The sequence below is a fragment of the Schistocerca gregaria genome, chromosome 3, assembly GCF_023897955.1.
Source record: "Schistocerca gregaria isolate iqSchGreg1 chromosome 3, iqSchGreg1.2, whole genome shotgun sequence".
In the NCBI taxonomy this organism is placed as follows: Eukaryota; Metazoa; Arthropoda; class Insecta; order Orthoptera; family Acrididae; genus Schistocerca; species Schistocerca gregaria.
This window is the reverse complement of record NC_064922.1, coordinates 737154521-737178339: the sequence shown is the minus strand read 5'-3', so window position 1 is coordinate 737178339 and position 23819 is coordinate 737154521. Positions and strand designations below refer to the sequence as shown.

The following is a 23819-nucleotide window of genomic DNA, read 5'->3' as shown; positions in this document are numbered from 1 at the left end:
CCTATCTCGCCTTCTGATTGGCTCAGAATCTGATTTTGATGAATACGCCATATCTTGTTACCAAACCAATGCACAGGACTCTGAATTGCTGGAATCTTTGCCTTGCACTACAGAAAAATTCCACAAGCCCTGGAAGCAGACCTAGATCTCAAGATTTTGTTGCATTACATTTACACAGCTTGGCCTCGTTCATCGAACAGTATCCAGAACTCAGTGGTGTGCCGATATTTTGCTCGTCAGCATAATGTTATACCTCAACAAGTTGAGATTCTAGTTCAAAATGACAGTGGGCGATCACGTGTGTTTATTCCCACAGTGTTGCAAAAGGATGTGTTGCAATTCCTACACCAAGGACATTGGGGAACTGTTCGCACTAAACAGATAGTGCAATGGCACTGTACTTGGTAGGGCATGGATGCCCACATTGAATAGATGTTATAGTCACGCATGCACAGAAAACCATTGTCAAAACAGACATTCTCAGCTTAGCCTCAGTCGCCATGGCAATGAATGCACACTGATTTTGCAGGACCAGTTTGCAACACTTTTTGGCTCATAGTGGTAGACTCTTTTAGCACACTCCCATTTGCAGTACCTATGGCTTCAAGCACATCACATAGCACCATATTTTGCATCGAAAGTTTATCGGAAGTACTTGTGTTGGTCAATGGACCACAGTTCACTTCACATGATTCCGAACAGTTTTGTGAACGAAATGGCATCTGTCATCTAACAAGTGCTCCAGTTCACCCCAGTCCAACGGAGAAGCAGAAAGTTGGATACACACTTTTATACAACAGATGGCCCATCTTTGCACCACCCACACATGGGAACAGGCACTGCAACTCTCTCTCCCCTCCTATTGTCCTCACCCATAAGCTGGATCATCACCAGCAGAACTTCTGCATGGCCACCGCCATTGGAAACTGCTACACTTGCTACAGCCACCGCAGCATCCAGCTCCGCCAATGGTCTGCAAGTATTGCTTTGCACGGTGTGATCTTGTTCTTTTCAGGGTTTGTGGCAACCATGGGCGCTGGGAAATAGGCATGATCCAGGAACGCATTGTCTCATTTATGCACTTTATTGCAGGTCCCGATGGTTTGAGCACAGCCACAGAACCAAATTCAACCATGGCATCTTGGAGGAGGGGACGACGGACAAGACTATGCACTCCCCCACCCCCACCCCGCTTGCCGACCTGATAGACGTGGATCTGTTGTCACTGTCGCCATCATCCCTCCAGGATGAGTCCTCAGGCCTGGACATATGCCCTGGCAGCAGTTTTCTGGAGGGTGTTCTTGTTGCCTTGCAAGCCAGATGGTAGGATACAGTTGGGGGTACACTGTCCACCATAGTCACGGCTCCCAGCTCATCTCTACGTCCAGTGTCCTTCCCCCCCCCCCCCCTGCCATCGTCATTGTCTTCCCTACATGACAATGGTGCGACATTCCAGGGGAGAGGAATGTGCTGGCGAAATCTGTCGCCAGACTCACTCACTCAAGTCACTACTAGAGGTTGGCATCTGTGATTCATTCACGGAGCGGCATTGTTTGGCACAGTCTGCACCAGTACATAGCGTCCACATTGTGACATAACAACATTACCGATATTCCCGAATGAGATTTTCACTCTGCAGCGGAGTGTGCGCTGATATGAAACTTCCTGGCAGATTAAAACTGTGTGCCAGGAAGTTTCATTACTGATATTGTCTGCTGAGGACAACTACGGGCTCTTGACTCTGTTAAAGTTAAGTAGAAGCTATCTGTTCATGTAAATGAAGAACTATGTTAATCCACATATGCATTTGTGTTGTAGAAAGAGAATACCAGCCATAACAACACCCTGTCCCTTGCTTCCCATGGTACAAACTCAACAGTATGGGTTTGCCATAATCAGTGCACAAACTTACTTTGGATGTTAATAGTCTTCGGAGAGATCAAAATGATTTATCCAAAACTGTTGAACATTTAACCTGGAAGGCTGAACAGCCAACTTTTGATCAAGATAAAACTATAACTTAGCAAACAGAACCCAACATAAGATCTTATCTTATGAATTTAATACTTGGTTGGCTGCCACAGAAGCACAGATTGTGCAGCTAGCCGATGTAAAGATTCAAGAAGTCGTGGGGCAGATTTATGCTGAAGTGGCTGAATTACAACCAAGATTGGACACTCCAGTGGATTAAGGAGCTCAGTGATCAAATGATCAACTAAACCAAGACCTTTTGGTTTTGCGGAATGCAGTTAACAAACACTTACGTGATGCAAGAGATTTCATTGAAGTGAAGAATATATGAACTGCTACAGAGGAAAGGTCCACGGATGCAAAGCAATCGGGCAATGCCAAATCACCTAACTTCATGTGTGCCATTGGGAGCAGTGCCATATTTTGCACATGTAATGATGGAGGAAAACCTAATCAGGCACCATGAATTTCAAGTCTTTGTACCTGATAAAAAAGGCATTCAGTTGACCACATTCATTAAGACTTTTAGAGGAGCAATGAGTTCATGGACTAATGCACTAAAGATTGCATTTGTGACCAGATACAACCAGGAAACAGATCATTATGGGCAACAAGTGTTGCTGAGTATTGTAAGAGTTATGATGACTTTGAACATGCAATTCCAGTACTTATGTGCTGTCCCGGGAAGATTAAAAAAGACAAAATATTGGAACAATCCAACATCACAGAGAGATGTTATCCGGATATCAAAGGCCAAAATAGTTGTATATATTTGAGAAAATTTAATTAACGTGTTGGAGTTAAATATTGAGGAGTTCATGACAGTAAAAGATTCCATTCATCTGATAAAAGAAGATGCCAAGGTGTGTTACCAAAATGGTAAAAACAGTGACACTCTTGATAATAATTAAAGGCTCAGAAATTGTGTGCATAATAATTACTACCAAGGTAATGGTAACGGAGAGTGTACAATTGCTGACTGACAATGTAGGCACTTCCATTGTGTGACATAATCTTTCATACAATCCATAGGAGACAACACTAGCTGTAGCACCTGTACCAATTGCAACCACCACAGAAATCTACATCTACATACATACTCCACAATCCACCACACAGTGCATCTTCTCTCCCTGTTCCACTCGGAAACAGAACGAGGGAAAAACGACTGCCTATATGTCTCTGTACGAGCCCTAATCTCTCTTATCTTATCTTTGTGGTCTTTCCATGAAATGTAAGTTGGCGGCAGTAAAATTGTACTGCAGTTAGCCTCAAAGGCTGGTTCTCTAAATTTCCTCAGTAGCAATTCACGAAAAGAACGCCTCCTTTCCTCTAGAGACTCCTACCCGAGTTCCTGAAGCATTTCCGTAACACTCGCGTGATGATCAAACTTACCACTAACAATCCTCCCTCAACCCAACCTGATACGGATCCCAAACGCTCGAGCAGTACTCAAGAATAGGTAGTACTAGTGTTTTATACGTGGTCTCCTTTACAGATGAACCACATCTTCCCAAAATTCTACCAATGAACCGAAGACGACTATCCGCCTTCCCCACACCTGCCATTACATGCTTGTCCCACTTCATAACGCTTTGCAATGCTACGTCCAAATAGTTAATAGACATGACTGTCAAGCGCTACACTACTAATTGAATATTCAAACATTACAGGATTCTTTTTCTTATTCATCTGCATTAATTTACATTTATCTATATTTAGAGTTATCTGCCATTCTTTACGCCAATCACAAATCCTGTATCCTCCTACAGTCACTCAACGATGACACCTTCCTATACACCATAGCATCATCGGCAAACAGCCGTACATTGCTATCCACTCTATCCAAAAGATCATTTATGTAGATAGAAAACAACAGCGGACCTACCACACTTCCCTGGGGCACTCCAGATGATACCCTCACCTCGGATGAACACTCACAACCGAGGACAACGAACTGGGTTCTATTACTTAAGAAGTATTCAAGCCACTCACATACTTGGGAATCAATCCCACATGCCCGTACCTTAGATAGGAGCCTGCAGTGGGGCACCGAGTCAAACGCTTTCCGGAAGTCAAGGAATAGGGCATCCGTCTGATACACTTCATCCATGGTTCGCAAGACATCATGTGAAAAAAGGGTGAGTTGCATTTCGCAGGAGCGATGTGTTCTAAAGCCGTGCTGATGCATGGACAGCAACTTCTCTGTCTCAAGGAAATTCATTATATTCGAACTGAGAATATGTTCGAGAATCCTGCAACAAACTGATGTTAAGGATATTGGTCTGTAATTTTGAGGATCCGTCCTTCTACCCTTCTTATATACAGACATCACCTGCGCTTTTTTCCATTTGCTCATGACTTTACGTTGGGCAAGAGATTCACGATAAATGCAAGCTAAGTAAGGAGCCAATGCAGTAGAGTACTCTCTGTAAAACTGAACTGGAATCCCATCAGGACCTGGCGATATATTTACTTTCAACCCATTCAGCTGCTTCACAACCCCAGGAATGTCTATCACTATGTCCTCCATACAGGAATCTGTACACGACAAACGGCAGTATGTTTGTACGATCCTCCTGTGTGAAAGATTTCTCAAATGCTAAATTTAAATTTTCAGCTTTCTTTTTGCTGTCTTCTGTTGCCAGGCCACACTGATCAGTGAGTGACTGGATGGAAACCTTCGACCAGAATTTCCTTGAGTTTTCAGCAAGAGCTTTTGCTAAGGTATGACGGTGGTAGTGGTTGAATGCTTCACGCATCGCTCTTTTTACAGCAGTACGAATCTCTACTAACTTTTGCCTGCCCTCATTCTCCCAATCTTTCTTGTACTGCGAGTGCAACTGCCTTTGCTTCCTGAGCATTCTCCTAATTGCGCTATTACCACGGTGGGTCTTTTCCATCCGTAACCCACTTTTTTGCCACATACTTTTCCAGTCCATGATTTACAATGTGTTTAAATTTGCCCATAATTCTTCCACATCCATCATACAGGAAGTAAATGAAGTCGATTCATTTACTAAGTGGGATGCTAACAACTGCTTATCTGCTCTTTCTAGTAAGAATACTCTCCTAGCCTACTTTCGTAACAATAGTCGTAATGACATCATCATGATCACTAATCCCTGTCTCACCACTGACACCGTCGATGGGGTCTGATCTGTTTGTGGCTGTAGGTTCTACAATATTTCCATTACGCGTTTGCTGTCGATTTAGCTGCTCAAGACAGTTTTCAGATAATGTGTTCAAAAGTAATTCACAAGACAGCTTGTCTGTACCACCTGTAATGAATCCATAGACACCCCAGTCTATACTAGGTAGGTTGAAGTCGAAGTCGCCTCCAACTAATATAGCATGATCCGGGCACTTCTGGGATACGGAATGTAGACTCCCTTTGAATGATTCTAAAACTGTCATGGTGGAACCTGGTGGCCGGTAATAACACCCCACAATTAACTTTATTTCCCCTAGCCCTGTTAAATGTGTCCAGATAACTTCACAATCACACTACTTCGACCTCAGTAGACACAAAATTTTTGTCACCTGCAATGAAGACACCATCTCCTACGGTGTCTAATCTGTCTTTCCAATACACGTTCCAACCCTCACTAAATATTTCAGAACTTCCTATCTCAGTGTTCAGCCAGGTCTCAGTCCCGAGAATAATTTGCGTGTCACACACTTCCTAGAGGGTATTAAATTCAGGAACTTTATTCTGAGCACTCTGAAAATTTACTGCTAATATCTTGATAGTTGAAGTATCTTTATATTGAGTGCATCCTGATTTCCCTTCCTACACGTCGACTGGGGAGTGTTCATCAGGACACCTCACACTACTGCCTAGCCTAAAAAGCCCCATGTGCATGCCACAAGTACTCTGCTACCCGAGTAGCTGCTTCCTGACCTATCTAGGGGCGTCCTACAATTCCCCACTCAATAGCGAATTCTAGAAATCTGCAACCAAGACCGTCACAGAGTCGACGAAGCCTCTGGTTGAGACCCTCCACCCGGCTCCACACCAAAGGACCCCTATCCACTCTGGGAACGATGCTGCAAATAGAGAGCTCTGCTTGCACCCCGCGTGCGAAGCCAGCGGTCTTCACCAAATCAGTCAGCCACCTGTATGAACTGAGGATCGCCTCAGAACCCAAGCGACAGGCATCATTGGTGCCGATGTGAGCAACTACTTGCAGACGACTGCACCCCGTTGTAATGGATCTGGGAGATGTATTATTTTCAACTGAAGTTATCGATACCGAATTTAGTGGGCGAAGTGGTGAATGTTTTTCTCTTATATTTTTGTCGGAATTTTTATAAATTATAATCTACTTATTTTTATGTTAATTTACTATTATGTTTAAAAATTGCAATATATTGATTGATATTGGTGGATATGACGAACAATATCAAAGAGACTTATTACAAGCGAAAGTTTGGGTGTCAAGTGGAATATCTTTGAAGCTAGAGTCATTCTTTGTCACTTGTAGAGTCGGCTGTGGTCGGTTGAGACACAGTCGTGGAACAAAGTTGTACTTCCCTGTGAAATAAATCGAAAGTGAATGATGAACTTATGAGTTTTTTGTATTACTTTTTATATCAAGTAGCAGCAAGCAAGCACATCCAGAAAGAAAAATGGTATTAGAAACACCCAAATTGAGACAGACGCGGTGAACAGCGGAACTTCTGCATCCAACAAACGGCACTATTGGAATCATACTCATATTAGACAACTGAAGCCACCTGAAGGAATTGAACTATTATATATATACAAAAAAGTGACTACTTTATTTGATCTATGCCAGGTTTTATTACAAAATAACAATAGTGGAACGACAGTTTCACCGTACACTCGATAGCCACAGGCAAGGCCACCTCCACATCTTGGATGAGGCCCCCCAGCAGACAAACCGAGTGCACCTTTGATTTCTTTCCAGCCCTGTACACTATTTCCCTAAGGGGCTCCATCACCCGCCTAACATTGGAGCTCCCAATAACCAGCAAGCCTTTGCCCCCATGTGCCTGCTCGGGCCCTGCTGAAGGAGTGGCCACCTGCCCACTTACAGGATGAACGGGCGAGGCCAGCCTCCACATTGGCACTCCGCCTCGAACGACGCGAATGCGTTGCAGTCTGCCACTCACCCTAGGGTGAGGGCAGCCCCAAAGCGACAGGTACACTAGAAGGTGCATCGGCGGCTGAGTCAGTGGCCGCAGCAAGCAACACCTGGGGTGTCTCAAGTGACAAGCCAGACCCTCCGCCATCGCTACACCTCTAGGCAGCAGTCTGAAGGCGGGTGACCGTGGCCAACAGCATGCACAGCTGCTTGCAAACCGCGGCCAGTTCCTCCTGTGCCCGCACACACCCTATCCATCCTACTGCTTATATCTAATGACTCTCCGAATTTATACTCTACAGCTATCAATAAGCAATATTACTCCTCTCACATATGAGAATGCGCAAGGATTTTATGTAATTAAATATGCAAGCACACAAACACTCGGAAAGAAATTAAGTATCAAACTACAAAGCAAATATGAAAGCTAAATACGCAACTCGCTACTGCACTGATACTTCACCAGTGTATCTCGCCTTCTGAAACACACCACCATAACAATAATAATGATAGTAGTAAGAATGGTCACAATTACCACAATAGGCATAAACAGAAGAAACAAAACTAGTATTTCAATCCTAGATATGCCAACAGAAATAAAAATTAGTAGTGGCAGCCTCAGTTCAGTAGTTACCCTATGGGGATGAACTGGCAGAACAATAGTTCAAACAGAAATGATGTGATGAAGAGCAATTCACCATTGATTACTCATTTGGAAAACTAACTTCTACAACATCTAGGCCCAAATGGTAGTTTGGAGAATGAGACATGGGTAATCATAAAAAAAATTACATTAATCCAGAATGACAATGGACAAGATATGCGACAGGAATTATGTTCTAGTAACATGTTGTCAGAATCAACCTTAAGTGGTGCTTCAGTAGGTGAGATATTCCTGTGGTGGTTACAATATGTACAGGTGCTCCTACAGAGAGTATGAAAGAATATGTCAGACAGTGGAGGTGACTACACTGCCAGTCAGTAACTGTAGGAGTCATTGGCACAAGATTCCAAAATTTTAAGGGGCAGTCCCGCATACGTACCTGGGTGAAGCAGTGGGTTTTACGACAGCACAATAAAAGCATTCAACAAAACTTGTTACGTGAGCTTATAGTGGAGGATGTCAAATCGTACATCAATTACTTAAGAATGGATGAGCATATATTTCTGTATGTGCTCAGTGAAGTGTATCCTCATATCACAAAGCACAATACTCACTTAAGGACTGCTATATCTGCAGAAAACAGGCTGACTGGAACACTCAGATTCCTTGCTACAGGAGAGGAATAGGTTAGGTTAGGTCTCCAATCTTTTTAATCTATTTTTGTATTCAGGGTGCCTCACGTTGTAAAGCGCTTCATCAGCTCCATACATCTCTATTAATTTTGTAGTGTCGGTACACACCAATTGTATTTACCGTCAATGTTTATAAAAACACTACAGATGACAGAATGCTGCAGCGATGCTAGTGCTCCATGTGGTAACATGTCACATTGTAGTGAACAGAAGACAAGCGACTTCGTTGATCAAATCTACAACGATGCTCAAGATTTGATCAAATATTTGATGACATTTGCCAAAGTTCCCTATTAGAGAGAAGGTCAGTGTTGGCTGTAATATTTATGGTTTCTTGACAGCAAAATCGATTTTCAATCACATAGTGGTCATCTTCAGTGCTGTGGTGTACAGATTAAACTCATAGGCACTGGTGTCAAGTTATTATCAGAGACCAAAGATTATGAAATGATCACAAGCTTTGGTTACTGATAATAACTTGACACCAGTGCCTACGAGTTTAATCTGTACGCCACAGCACTGAAGATGACCACTATGTGATTGAAAATCTATTTTGCTGTCAAGAAACCATCAATATTACGGCCAACGCTGACCTCTCTAATTTCACGTATATGGTTGTTGTGCACACAGCACTCTATGGAGTCAGCAATCAGTAAAGTTCCCTATTACATAATCAAATTTCTTTGACAAAGATATTGGGCAAAAAAATTTGATAGGGTAATATCGGCCTTAGTCACCTCTTATGATAGGCAGGAATACCTTGGGCCTATTCTAAACCCCGGACCCACAGGGGAGACAGAGATGGGAAGGAGGTGGCAAAGGGGGAGGAGCGGGGATAGGGAGCGAGGAGGCAGGGAGAAGGAAATGCAGTTAGGGAATAAAGAATGAGCTGCAGTAGTTCGGGGCCCCGGGTGAGCCACGTACAAACTCACGAAAGAACCGTGAGCCCACTGAGGGGCCTCCCACAGGCGGTAGTATTAAAGTCCTAAGGTTAAACTGACAAAGCATTTGCAACAAAGTGCCAGAGTTTGAAGCACTCATGAAAGCAGTGAAGCTCACACAATACTAAATACAGAGAGCTGGTCTAAACCTGAAATTGATAGCAGTGGTATTTTTGGGGAAAGAGTATATCAAAAGGAAAGGCAAATGAGAAATGCAGGTGGTGAATTTGTCGCAGTAAAAAAAAAAAAAAAAAAAAAAACCCTAATCCACCAAGATACAAATTGAAGTTGCATGTGAGATTGATTGGGCAAGACTCAGTATCAGGGGTGGGCATAAAATAATTGGAGTCTTTTATCCCCAACCAGAATCGCCTCCTGGTGCAACCAAAAACTTCAGAGAAAGCCTCAGTTCACTTGTAAGTAAGTTTCCCAATCATACTGTAATCATCGGTGGATACTTTAATCATCCAGCAGTTAACTGGGAAAATTACAGTTCCATTAGTGGTGAGCATGATAAGATGCCCTGTGAAACTTTATCAAACGCCTTTGTCTGAAAACTACCTAGAACAGATTGTTAGGAACCCCACTGATAATGGAAATATATTGCATTTAATGGCAACAAATAGACCTGATCTTTTTGAGGATATCCACATTGAAACTGGTATCAGCAATGAAGATGTGGTTGTGGCAACAACGATTACCAAAGCACAAAGGGCAACTAAAACAAGCAGAGAGATGTGTGTTCAGTAAACTAGATAAAAAAATCAGTAGTGTCATATCTCAATAAGGAACTTAAAACTTTCAGCAGAGGTCAGGAGTATGTATAGGAACTCTGGCTCAAGTTTAAAAGAATAACTGGCCATGTACTGGGTAGGTATGTACTCAGTAGACTAGTCCAGAAAGAAAAATACCTCCATGATATACGGTCACTGTAAAGAAACTTCAGAAGAAACAGAGATTACTGCATAACAGGTGTAAAACAAAGCATAGGGCTATAGACAGATAAATGCTGACTGAAACACAATTTGCTGTCAAGAGAGCAATGTGTAAAGCCTTCAATGACTACTGTAGCAGAATACTGTCAAATAACATTTCACAAAATCCAAAGAAATTTTGGTCATATGTAAAGGCTGTAAGTGTTACCAAAGTTGGTGTACAGTCACTAGCAAACGAGATAGGAACTGAAATTGAGGGTGGCAAAGTAAAAGCTGAAATGATTAACTCCATTTTTAAATGTTTCTTTGCAAAGGGAAACTCAGGAGAATTTCCCCAATTCAGCCCTCAAACCACTGAAAAGATGTATGAAATAAGTATTACTGCCAGTGGTGTTGAGAATCAGCTGAAATCAAAGTTGAACAAAGTTCCAGGCCCTGGTAGTACCCATGTCGGATACTATACTGAATTTTTGTCTGAGATAGCCCTCTTCTAATTATAATCTATCACAGATCCCTCAAGCAAAAAGCCATGCCCAATTCTTGGAAAAAGGCACAGGTCAACCTGTCTACAAGAAGGGTAGTAAAAGTGATCCTCAAAACTACAGTCCAACATCCTTGACAAGTTTTTTTGTAGAATCTTAGAACATATTCTGAGCTCAAACATAATGAGTTATCTGGAACAGAATGACCTCCTCAATGCCAACCAGCATGGATTTCGTACATGTCGATCATGTGAAACCCAACTCTCACTTTTCTCACATGACATACTGGAAGGTTTGGATCAAGACAACCAGGTAGATAGAGTGTTCCTTGATTCCTGAAAAGCATTCAACTCAGTAGTGCACCACACTTGTTGTCAAAAGTACAATCATATGGGGTATCAAGTGAAATTTGAGACTGGATTGAAAACTTTTTGGTAGGGAGGACACAACATGTTATCTTGGATGTAGCCTTATCTTCAGATGTAGAAGTAACTTCGGATGCGCCCCACGGAAGTGTGTTGGGACCCTTGCTGTTCATGTTGTATACTAATGATCTATAGTTAAATTTTGCAGATGATGCCGTTATCTATAATGAATTACTATCTGAGAGAAGCTGCATAAATATTCAGTCAGATCAAGATAAGATTTCAATAAGATGCAGAGATTGGCAACCTGCTCTAAATGTTCAGAAATGTAAATTTTGCACTTCACAAAAAGGAAAAACATAATATCCTATGACTATAATATCAATGGGTCACAGTTGGAGTCAGCTAACTCATACAAATACCTGGATGTAACACTTTGTATGGATATCAAATGGAATGATCACATAGGTTCAATTGTGGGTAAAGCAGGTGGTAGACTTCAATTTATTGGTAGAATACTGGAGAAGTGCAATCAGTCTAAAAAAGAGATTGATTACAAATTACTCATGTGACCTATTCTAGAATATTGCTCAAGTGTGTGAGACCCATGCAGGACAGGAGTAACGGGGGATATTTAACATATACAAAGAAGGTCAGCACCAATGGTCACAGGTTTGTTTAATCCACAGGTGAGTGTCACAGAGGGAGTGAGGGAACTGAACTGGCAGATTCTTGAAGACAGACATAAATCATACGGAGAACATCTATTAACAAAGTTTCAAGAACCGGCTTTAAATAATTACTAAAAACTCCTACATATCACTCATACAGGGATCGTGAGGATAAGAGTAGAATAGATACTGCATCCACACATATATTCAATCATTCTTCCCGTGCTCTGTACATGAGTGGAACAGGAAGAAACCCTAATGACTGGTACAATGAGACATAGCCTCTGCCATGCATCTCATGGTGGTTTGCAGAATATAGATGTAAGTGTAGATGTAAGTCATTGACAATTGTGGGAAAAGCTCTCTGAGAATTTGTCCACTACAAATGGAGTAAAGCACTTATATTCCCCTCCCTTTCATCTCCAGTTGAATGGAGAAGCTGAGTGGTTGGTTCCGACATTCAAACACCAAATGAAAAAATATAGGCAATATGCATCTGTAGAAGACGCCCTAATGCTGTTCTAGAGTCCATATAGAACGACACTGTATGGCGACAAGAGCCTGTCGGTGCTATTACAGGGATGCGAACCCTACTCTCGACTGCATTTGCTGATCACCGCAAACAGGCCTCCGGTCATTCCTCCTACACCTAAGTTCTGACCTAGCACACAGGTTTGAGCCCAAGGGTTTGGCTGACAAGCTCAGTCTTTACCTGTTATCATTCATCAGCAATGAGGGCAATGGGTCTGCATACTAGATATTGAACTTCACACTAGACCGAACTATCTCTTGATCCCAGAACCAGCGACATTTATGCCACTTCAGTCCACGTTTCACTTTTCACTATTCCTTCCATCAGTCCCCAGTTTCTCAGCAGTCAGCAGAAGACAAGCTCACTCTCGAGCCCACCTCCCCCCCTCCCTTCTCCACCCGACCCTTTCTCATTCCACTGTTAGCTGTTCCACACCACCGCAGCAACAGGCGGAGAATCAAGGCTCGCCTCCAGCTTTCTCACTGTGGAGCAGGCCACAGCTTTAGATTAAGATATAGCAGCCAACACAGGGACAGACAACACACCATAGGGATAGCCACAACTCAGGAGACCAGATGTCATCTTGCCATTGGCTTTAGCTTCAGTCACCACACCAGTGTTCCCAAATTGGCCCACCAGGTGCAGCCATCACTGTCCAGGCCACTAGCAGCCCTAAACTTGGGGCCCACAAACCAGTTACCCCTGGCTCCTCACGCAGGGCTGCAGTTGTGGAGAATGCACACCTTGCTCTTGGCTCAGCACGGGACCAGGACATGATTTGGCATTCCTCCATTCCCAACCCCATTCCAGAAGGGGAGGAGTATGGTAAGTACACATTTACCACTACCCTTCACCACCTGCCGCACTAACAGAGGGGTACAATGCGTGGTCACGTGAGCAGTTCATCATACCAGCATGCCACAATCACATCTCTTCGCATTGAGCTAAGACACACACAAGCCACAGAGTTGTGTCCAACGTCAATGTGTGAGACTATAACACTGGATGTGCTTGCTGACTTCAACACTAGTGCCGACAATGCCCGTAACAACTGCCAGCCTACATCTAGGCCAATGCCAGTTTCTTAGATTCACCCTCCATCATGCTGTTCACTGTCATCATAGCTTGCTGCACCCTAAATTTAGGGAATGCTGTGCTGTTGGACCACTTTTAGTTACACTACCAATCTACAACATTGTGCTGGATAAGAACTGTGTTATGGACTTTGTTTTGCTGTTGGCTGTACTTTTCTAATTTTATTCTGTGCCATCTGGAGTTTGGTGTTTGGTTCAACAAACAAGTTAACTGTACAGTGTTTATTTCCACTGTTTGTCACAATAACCCCCCCCCCCCCCCTCCCCCGACTCCATGGAAGGAATGCTGTGCTGCAGTCACAAATGGTACTCAACTATAGAAGAATCCTAAGGAAATGCAATCCGAAAACAAAGGAAGTAGGTTACAGTACACTTGTTCACCCACTGCTTGAATACTGCTCAGCAGTGTGGGATCCGTACCAGATAGGGTTGATAGAAGAGGTAGAGAAGATCCAACTGAGAGCAGCGCGCTTCGTTACATGATCATTTAGTAATCGCGAAAGTGTTACGGAGATAACAGATAAACTCCAGTGGAAGACTCTGCAGGAGAGACGCTCAGTAGCTCGGTACAGGCTTTTGTTAAAGTTTCGAGAACATACCTTCACCGAAGAGTCAAGCAGTATATTGCTCCCTCCTACGTATAGCTCATGAAGAGACGATGAGGATAAAATCAGAAAGATTAGAGCCCACACAGAAGCATACCAACAATCCTTTCCACGAACAATACGAGACTAGAACAGAAGGGAGAACCGATAGAGGTACTCAAGGTACCCTCCGCCACACACCGTCAGGTGGCTTGTGGAGTATGGATGTAGATGTAGATAGCTACAGAGTGTGCCATCAGTCAGGCAGTCTCCACCCATGGCACCACAAAGTTCCAGTCTGTCACCACATAGATGGTTTTCTTAAATGGGAAGATCGTAGATGTACATCATTCCACCATTCAAGGATACATTTGGGCACACAGCCACACTCACCTAGTTCATCACCAGCAACAGTTGCTGACCAGTTCTTGCCATTTTACAGTTATAGCAAGGTGATAGAGATCACCGGACATTACACACTGAGTGTCAAAGTGCTATTTACTATTAGAACCTGTACAACAAACTTTTTGTTGCAGCAATCCAGAGTGAACTTCTATAGGTTAGATAGTTCTCTTTCACTTTGTTAGGTTCTCTTACGTTAGGTTAAGTTAGCTTAGGTTAAGTCAGCATGTACAGATACAGCTTCAACTACAGATCCTCATCATACATCATTCAAAGTTGAGTATTTCACAGTAAATTATTTTAACAGATGCTATTTACCTGTTCATCATTCTGTGATCTTTTATGTGACCTAGTTAATATTGCACTGTGAGTAAACCAGGTGCCAATGTGTAAACAAATAACTCTTTATAGCAACTACTTCTGTGGTATGGGGTTCACTTCCTGCTACCTTTATGTTGGGTGCCAAAGATATTTGGTGAATACGACACAAAGCAACCAAATATTACAGCACTTAGTACAGTGACTATGTAGGACAGTGCTGTAGTCAGCATACTGATGTGCAACTATATTATAACAAAATTTGGCAATTATTTTCTGTTTTACTGTGTAGTTTGTTTACACGGTAAAACCATAAATTAACTGAACAAATAATGCATATTTCTTATGATTCTTTTGGCCCTCAAGAAAGGTACATGTAGTTTTTTCACCACTTAATATCCAGTCCAAAAGTCTCCTACATATGACAAATTGCATCCTATGAGGAAGGGAATCTATGAGGTGAGTAATTTTATGCTATTTCCTCCAAAGCAGCTTGGGCAAAGTTACACAAATAGTCAGGGGTTTGTTGACACAGGGTCAAACCAGTGTTCTTGCAAGTTCCATTAAATTTTTGTTCACTCTTTTTGTATGGGCATGAGGTACAATACAGAAGAAAGTCAAAACAACAGAGAAACCCTATTTTGTTCTGCAGACCACTCCTGCACCATAACTATAATGTATACTGGAATCTGCTCCTGTTGGAAACAGATTAAGCCCTCAGGAAACAGTTGTCATGCTGATGGGCTCATAACATTACCCATAACATGAGCACAGAGAACAACAACAAGTCAGCTATCTACCCTGTGAAGCACCCTATGTCCATGGGAATACATCCAGCACCAGACAGCCATTTGTGGACATGATTGATGTCAAAACTAACTTGTAGTGGCCATCATTCACTGTTGAAAACTGATCTTCCAGAAAATATTACATTCAACCAGACAACTGTTTTCTTCTGAAAACACTAACCAGTTGAATCAATGATCACAGAGCTTCTCTTGATAGCTACAATTTCTCTTTGCACTACAGCCTCCGAAAGCTGTGTCAGCCACTACACGAAACACAGAGCCAGTTTCAATTACATCATGTTTAAAAAATCATTTCGCCATGTTATCCTTGACTGGTGTTACATGCCAATGTCCAGTTCCCACACACTTAGTGGATTCTCCACCATCACAACATTGTTTTATCCATTGCTGTGCAGAGTACTCAGAATTACACACCATGCCCCAGCCTTTGACGCTGTCAAATTCTCTTCCTCCACAAGAGTAATAACACAATCATGAACAGCCTCTTGATAATGAGGCATGGCTTAGCATATAATTGTTGAACTCAAAGCAATGTGGTTCTCGTGTCTGACCTTTAGTCATGTACTGTCGTTGGCTCTTATAACAAATGACACGACAACAGACATAACTAGCCAGATTTCACTGTCACAAAATGCAAGAGAATAGTGCCATCAAATGCAAGGAATGTCTAACATGATAAATTGCTCTAAAATGATGTTCCTCTTAGGATAATGTCATTCTACAAGGTCGGAAGTTCAATCTCTCTGAATGTGTCCATACAGGTTTGTCTAGAAAGAGACCTGCACACAACTAATCATTTGATGTTGAATAAAGTATTATTATGGGCCACTAAGGCCCTAGATTTCAGAACTATCTGGGTAACACTCATCATTTTAGAGCACTTTACTACCTTCCACTGAGCAGCTGGTAGTGCAAGATGAGCAATTACGTTCCGGTCAGGAAGTGGAATCAAATACTCATACTTATGTTTTTCTATTTTTCATGTGGTAACTGTTGCAGCTTGACATGAAATTGAACCTCTGCCCTTTTACATAGAATCCCTACAAATTGACCATGTAGCTACAATGATGACCAGCAAAAATTTCCTGTGAAGGGAAATAGGTAATAAAAGCACATTTTATTTGCACAAAAGCCTTTGTGTCTTGTTGGAATTAGTCTACGATACCAATAAGTCCATTATTGCATAGTATTTCAAATAATAATTCCGCTTCACACATGCTCAAGATAATCTAAGAAATAGGCATTTAGCATTTTCTTCACATCTCTGCTGTATTGGACTTTGACTCTGGCTGCAATTTTCCACTGCCAATTTATGGAAGGGTAAGTGTACCGAACCTGTGCTCTCTGACTTCTGAATAACAGGGGGTTGGGTTGATTTGGGGTGAGGAGACCAAACTGCGAGGTCATCGGCCTCATTGGATAGGGAAGGATGTCGGCCATGCGCTTTCAAAGGAACCATCATGGCATTTGCCTGACGTGATTTAGGGAAATCACGGAAAACCTATATAAGGATAAGCGCACACGGGATCGAACCGTCGTCCTCCCAAATGCAAGTCCAGTGTGCTAACGACTGCAGCATCTCGCTCTGTCTTCTGAATAAGAACTTAAACTGTTCTGTAAATGTAGCAGAGCATGTTATGATACCACTTTCTCTGGCTTCAAAAGCTCATAAACAAGCTACCATCTTTCAACCTAAACCAGACCTGACAGTACACTACTAATCTGGCTGCCAATACAACCTCCATTCCAAACTAGCTGTACAAAACTGTCAAATCTGACAAGATGAAAACTTAAATAAACAAAAAATAATTTGTAAAGAAATGCCAATTCCAATACTTTAAGTACGACACCTCTTTCTCACTTGCTGTGGGTTAACTAAAATTATCCTTCCATTGGCTTTGCAAAACTGACATTACCAACCTATGTGCTACAGAGGACATGGTCCACGATTGCCACTGATCCCGATGACCAGTTCTACTTTATAATGAAACATGACTGAAGGCCATAGTATGCACTGCTCAACCTAGCTAGTACTTTTCTGGGTCTGGAGGCATCAGGGAAAAACAGATTTCATGCCAATATGGATTGTTTTTGTCCATTGTCAGCCTTAGCTATGTAACAGTACAATGTACCACAGCAATATACACTGTAAATTGTTCATTCCAGTGTGCTGATTACAATGTCACCCAATACTCATGACAGTTCTGCACCTCCTGATACATTTGACTCTGCTTGTTCATTTTTACCAAGTGGCTGGCAGCCAATGGCAGAATCACGAGTTTTATAATATAATTTTTGTCAGTCATGGCTATTGTTCATTTGCAATGGGCAGAGAAAGATTGTCTACAACCAAGTTCCAGCAGTTATTTGGACTGATTGCAGAAGGTGTGTGTGTGTGTGTGTGTGTGTGTGTGTGTGTGTGTGTGTGTGTGTGTGTGTGGACGAATTTGACGACTTGATGGTTTTTAGTACTGCAGGCTTCATTTTAGCTTCCATGTAGGTCAAGTGAGATCAGGTGTTGTGAGTTTTGTGTGGGTTCCTAGTATCGTGGTCTTCATTTGAGCTATATGGGTCAAGCAAAATTACCAATTCCAATGGTTTTTGTATTTTATCATGATCTTGAATGTAGAGAATTTCGTGTGCTTGATTTTTGGGTTACTACTTGTTTTGGAATGGTGGTGTTATTCTCATTGTCAGATTTTGTTTGTCCCCACCCAGAAGCCCAAATATTGCATATTATATAGTTTTTTTTCCGCAGGTGTAATGAGTGATGTGATAGTGAGCCTAAGTTGTATAAGATATTGAAATAGAGGTGCCTGCCACCTTTTATGAGTCAAAGCAGACATGTTAAATTGCAGCTTTCCGTTTTGCCAGTTCTATAACAATGTTAGAAAGTTACTGTGAAACTACAGAGATTTGCACTAAAGAGACAAATGATGCTAAATTCTAACTGACAAATAATAGCTGAATAGACAAAAACAAAGTGGGGAGAGCAACAAATTAATTCCTGTTTTATCAGCAGTGTATCATGAGAGAGCCAACTAAACACTCAATTAAATCCAATAACACCTACTACAAGAAAAGTGTCTAGCATTGCTAAGAATCTCTCATTTCCAAGAGCCCACATTGACAAGAGGCATTTCCTCTGATTCTTATCTCGTAAAATGACTGCAAGACCGTTGTAACAGACTAATCTGCAGAGCAGTCCGAGATCTTCCTTATATTGGAAACTGACAGTCTGGCTGTGAAATGGTAGAATGAACTAAAATGGTATCATTAGAAGAATTTTTGATAAAGTTAATGAACTGTTTGAGTAGTGGTGCAGATGATTTTGGTCAAAAGTTACATATGCCTCTGATTACTTGGCATTGTAATTTCAGTGGTACATCGTGTGTAACGTAATTTATACTGTTATGTTAATTTATGAAGCTGGCTTCCATATGTTGACAAAATCCACAGAAGACTACAACAATCTTCCAATACGGGTCAAAATTCTGAATCTACAAGTAGTTGAATGATTTAGTTGGAAGAGCACAGGTCAAAACATTATTCTCAGTCTTCCATAAAGTATTAACTTTTAGCAAATACACAACATTTCTGAGTGTCATTTATTTTATCAGAGGATTGACTTTGTACGGGGAAAGAAAATGAACTGTTTACAACATAACAAAAGTAATTCTGAGGAATATATGATAGAGTAGATTTTCAAAAGAAAGAAAAAAAAATCAAGAATATAATATTAATCTTACACCTTTCACATTTATCTGCTACTAGATGTCTAATTTATTAATAAAGTGCAACAGGCACCATAATATTTGTAAATAATTTTAAATTGTTTGCCTCTTCCGCTCCAGTACATTAGAAGGTGGTGTCTAAAGGACGAAACATTTTTTTGTTTACCATTTTGTCAATTTTAGCCACTCTTTCAGCCAAACGATTAATGCAACTTGAGATTTTTTTTTCCAAGAATGCAGTAAATCAAGCATGAAAATTCCACAAGACTTTTAGAACAGCAAGCAACAACACACACAAATTTAAGATCGACCAAACTGATACTTTTCATTCATTTTTATATTCAGCCCAGAATAGTATGAAACAAACTTTGGCATGTAACTTCTTATTATAACTATACAGAAAATTGTAGACTGAAGCTCTTTTTCTCATCTTTTTGAGTCTCACCGGATCACTGGTAGTTCTTCCAATCGTAAATGTTATGAGCAATGTGTGTAGGATACACTAAATTTAAAAAAACTGCACTCAAAACACTGAAATTGGGCATGATTCAAAGCATATGAATAGCACTGGAAACATACAGCAAAAATAAGCCAACTAAATATTTTATATAAGTAGTTTATTTCTTAATGTATAAAATTTTCTTCCAGGAACCAACGGAACAGTAAATGAATGTAGTTACGTAAGGTAAATATGTAGGCAATAACACACACACCTATAGAATTTACTTTACCTTTGAAATAGTAATATGTTTGTACTATTACAGTGTTTCCATCTCAGCGGCAAAAGGCAAGAAAGTATTCAATGAGTTAAAAGTCTTAACGTAATATCATGACGGCTACAAGGAGGCAAAATATTTAAAACCCTCATTTAACTCCTTCGTCGTTTCCGTAAAATATTTTCAATTATCCTATGTCACAACGCATCACTATCCATTTCTGATAAGCCTTTGATCAAATTAGAGCGTCGTTTAGGCATGAGCTACTTTCGACGAGCACTAATGCTTCAAGTCAACGCCGCAGAGAAATGAAATACTTGTACTAAGACAGAAAGCATGAAGGCCACTGTCATGAACGAAATACTTGTACTAAGACAGAAAGCATGAAGGCCACTGTCATGAACTTCAAAGTTGTGTATAATTCGTTCAGATACTTAGCTAGAGTCACGGGTATCTCACTTCTGAACGAAATAAGCACTGTCTCTTTCTCTCCTCACACCACCACCACTTTCAAAATATTGCCGCTGCATGAATACCAATATTACGCTATGGAATCATGCGCGCGCCAAACCACCTATCACTTGTACCAACAATTAGGACGAAAAATGTAAAGCAGCCTTTTCCATACAAGAAACACTTGCACGTACATTCTCTCTATCACCTTCGTGGTCTAAATAATTTTTCCACCCAACTGATTTTCAATTGACACTTATTCCAACAAGGTATTATCTGAAATAAGTCGTGCAGGGGTCGAGCGGCCGCTAAATTGTCAATAATGCCATACTGTATATAATTGACAGTGGAGTAGATGCGGTTGAATATCTGTAATATGTTGACGGAACTACCAAAATTATGAACTTTATTGAACTAACTGCTTATGCTGTATAGTACCAGGCCATATTGTATGTCTTTATCAACTTGGTCTCGTTCGACAGTTAAACTGTTTATTTTGCGTGATTTGTTAGGTCGATAAGCGGAAAGAATTCAAAATCAGCGAAACTGTCGTTCATTTGAGATGATTTCCAGCCACATGGTGTGTTAAATGAAACGAATATAGCAACTGCCAAAAGAAAACGGAGCAAAACGGCGGTTGTTGTCGCAATATAGGAAAATTTACCCTCTACTGAAGCCAACACTTTGGTACTTTTTTGAACACAATTTAAATAAAAATGTGTGTACTTCTTGTTCATAAAATTATATGTAAATAAATAAATATTACTCGGATATAATCACAATTGTAAGCGTCACCATTTTCAAAAGTACGTCTAGTGAGGGAGCGTCTATCCTCAGAAAGTTCCGATAATCATTAGGCTCGCTTATCCTCAAATCACTTAGTAAATTTTCATGCTTCAATCTTCCTCTCTTCTTATACCACTCTTTCATCGATCAATACTTCCTCTTTTTCTTAAGTGATTGCAAAGCCAGTCCAAGACCCAGTGGAGTAGACATGGGTAAGGTTGCTCCAGGTTAGCCTTTGAATCCCAGCAACACGAAAAATACAATTTTTAAATTGTTCACATACTTAACTTTTATTATCATAGCAACCAATGAACTCAAGGAGAAACTGGCAAAAAGTAAAGATTCCATAAGCTGCGACATAGTCACGAATACAAACAGTGACCCAGGTACTGATAAATGTTTTTTATTCCAATCTTTGATCACAACATAAAGTCCTTCGACGATAACCGGTTTCAGTCAGTAATGACCATCTTCAGATTTACAATATAAAAACTATAGAACTAGTGGGCAGTCTATCTTTCAAAACAATACAGTATTTCCTATCACGATATACTCTGGTACAAACTGAGAATGTACAGATAAATTAAAGTAAAGTCTGTCTGTTCTACACCATGTCCTAATGTGATAAAGCCGTAATGGGTTCGTCAAAACGTGTAAATACACTCAGCAAAGTATCGTCATGTAGAACTGAAATATGGTGTAAAATAGGCCACATCGTCCACACAGTCATTTTGCAACTGGCGTTACTGTACAAAGTATACTGAAGTACAGTAGCTACAAGAAATATGCTTGACTATATGCATCACAGATGTCGCTACTGTGGGCTTAGATGTGTTTTTCATTTATTTAAGAATCATAATATGATGGAAATACAGTAGGTAAAATACATATAGCAGACTTTTAAATTTTGATAATTACTATAGAAACCAACTGTGATAAAACAAAAGACGAATACAGTAACATATAAAATTATTTAAAGGAAATGTATAAAAATAATAGATTTTGACACTTTTTGGTGAATTTACGTTCAAAAATAAAATACACGCAATACACTGCTTATAGGAACCTATAAATTACCTATGAAACACAAATGTCTATATGACAAAATAACTATAGGGAACAAAAGACTGATCAATGATGAGCGCCTTCTGTTAGCTCAGTCGCTAGGATGTTACATAGGCATGTAGTGATCGTAAGAACTTAACCGCTAGAGGGCTTCTTGTATGTGGTGATACGTCTCCCATATATTAACAGTCAACAAATTGCTCTCGAGTTGTTAGAGGAGTTGGAGATTCATAAGGCCAAAAAGCATGAGCCCACAAGGGTACTCAATGGACAGAGCAATTTTGTGCCCAACGCCTACTTTGTTTTATTTGCTGACATATTACAATAACCACTTACTGCCTCGCTTATTTATATCTACCCCTGTTGCTGACTTTTGTTGAGAACATTATGCATTTACCTTACTTCCATACATTCGTCACTCTAATCCTGTAACTGATTATATCCTATCTATTCATGGACTGAAGGGCCAGACAGGATAGTCTTATTTATTCCTCTATGGTCTAACGAGCATTGACCACCCTCTTTCTGTACACATAGAATGACAATTATTGAACTATATCAAATAAAATTGTCATAAATTCTGAAAGGTTTGCGTTGGGACGTTCAAACTGCATGGAGCATGATGGGAATTAGTATGCACATGCGCAAGCACCTTATTGTTGTCGGTCATTTTCACGTGAAATAAGCAAAATTGGCGCATTTTGGGGACTGAGAATTCGCATTTCGTGTTCGAGAACTCTCTTCACACTCAACGGGTGGCTGTTTGGTGTGGAGTGTCCAGTCACGGAATAATAGGTGCAATATTCGTTGATGGCACCGTGGCTACCGAACAGAACATGAAGCTTGCAGAAGATGATTTCATCCCCATTATCCAAAGTGACCCTGATTTCGACAAGATGTGAGTCATAGAAGATGGAGCTCGACTCATCGAAGCAGGAGACTGATGCCTTGGGGGAGCACTATGGGGACTGCATTCTGGCCATGAGGTACCCTGCCGTCACTAACACAGGCCTCAATTGGCCCCCATGTTCTCCAGATCTGAACACATGAGACTCCTTTTTGTGGGGCTATATTAAAGACAAGGTGTATAGCAATAACCCCAAAACCACTGCTGAACAGAAAACAGCCATTCAGGAGGTCATCGTCAGCATCGATGTTCCAACACTTCAGCATGTCATGTATAATTTCGCTGCGCCACATCATCGCCAATGATGACAGGCATATCGAATATGTCATAACCTGAATACGAATATCTGTAAGGACGTTTATTTGTTGAATAAAGTGTGTACACGCCGTAGTTTGTAATTAATTTACTTTGTTTTAAAATTGTTCAATAATTGTCATGCTGTATATAGGCTCTCTAACAACATCAGAGGTTTCATGCTAGAGGCACTGATACTTAAAAAAGTTAATGAAATGATAGTTTCAGACAGAAACCATTGATACTCAAAGGGCTAAATAATGGAGATCGTGAATACTACGGAGATACATTAGAGAGAATGTAAAGTCACAGAAGCACATAACACAAAGTAGCAAATTATAAGAAGTGCACTG

The 23819-nt window shown here is 40.9% G+C and overlaps 1 protein-coding gene across 1 annotated transcript in view; it reads right to left on the bottom strand.

Annotated features, from left to right (window-relative positions):
- LOC126353790 (E3 ubiquitin-protein ligase TRAIP) overlaps positions 1 to 20511 on the bottom strand; it is a 199064-nt gene extending 178553 nt beyond the window's left edge. Inside the window, 1 exon segment of the mRNA XM_050002879.1 lies at positions 19977 to 20511. The gene's annotated coding sequence lies outside the window, so the exon portion shown is untranslated.
- Positions 20512 to 23819: the final 3308 nt, after the last annotated feature.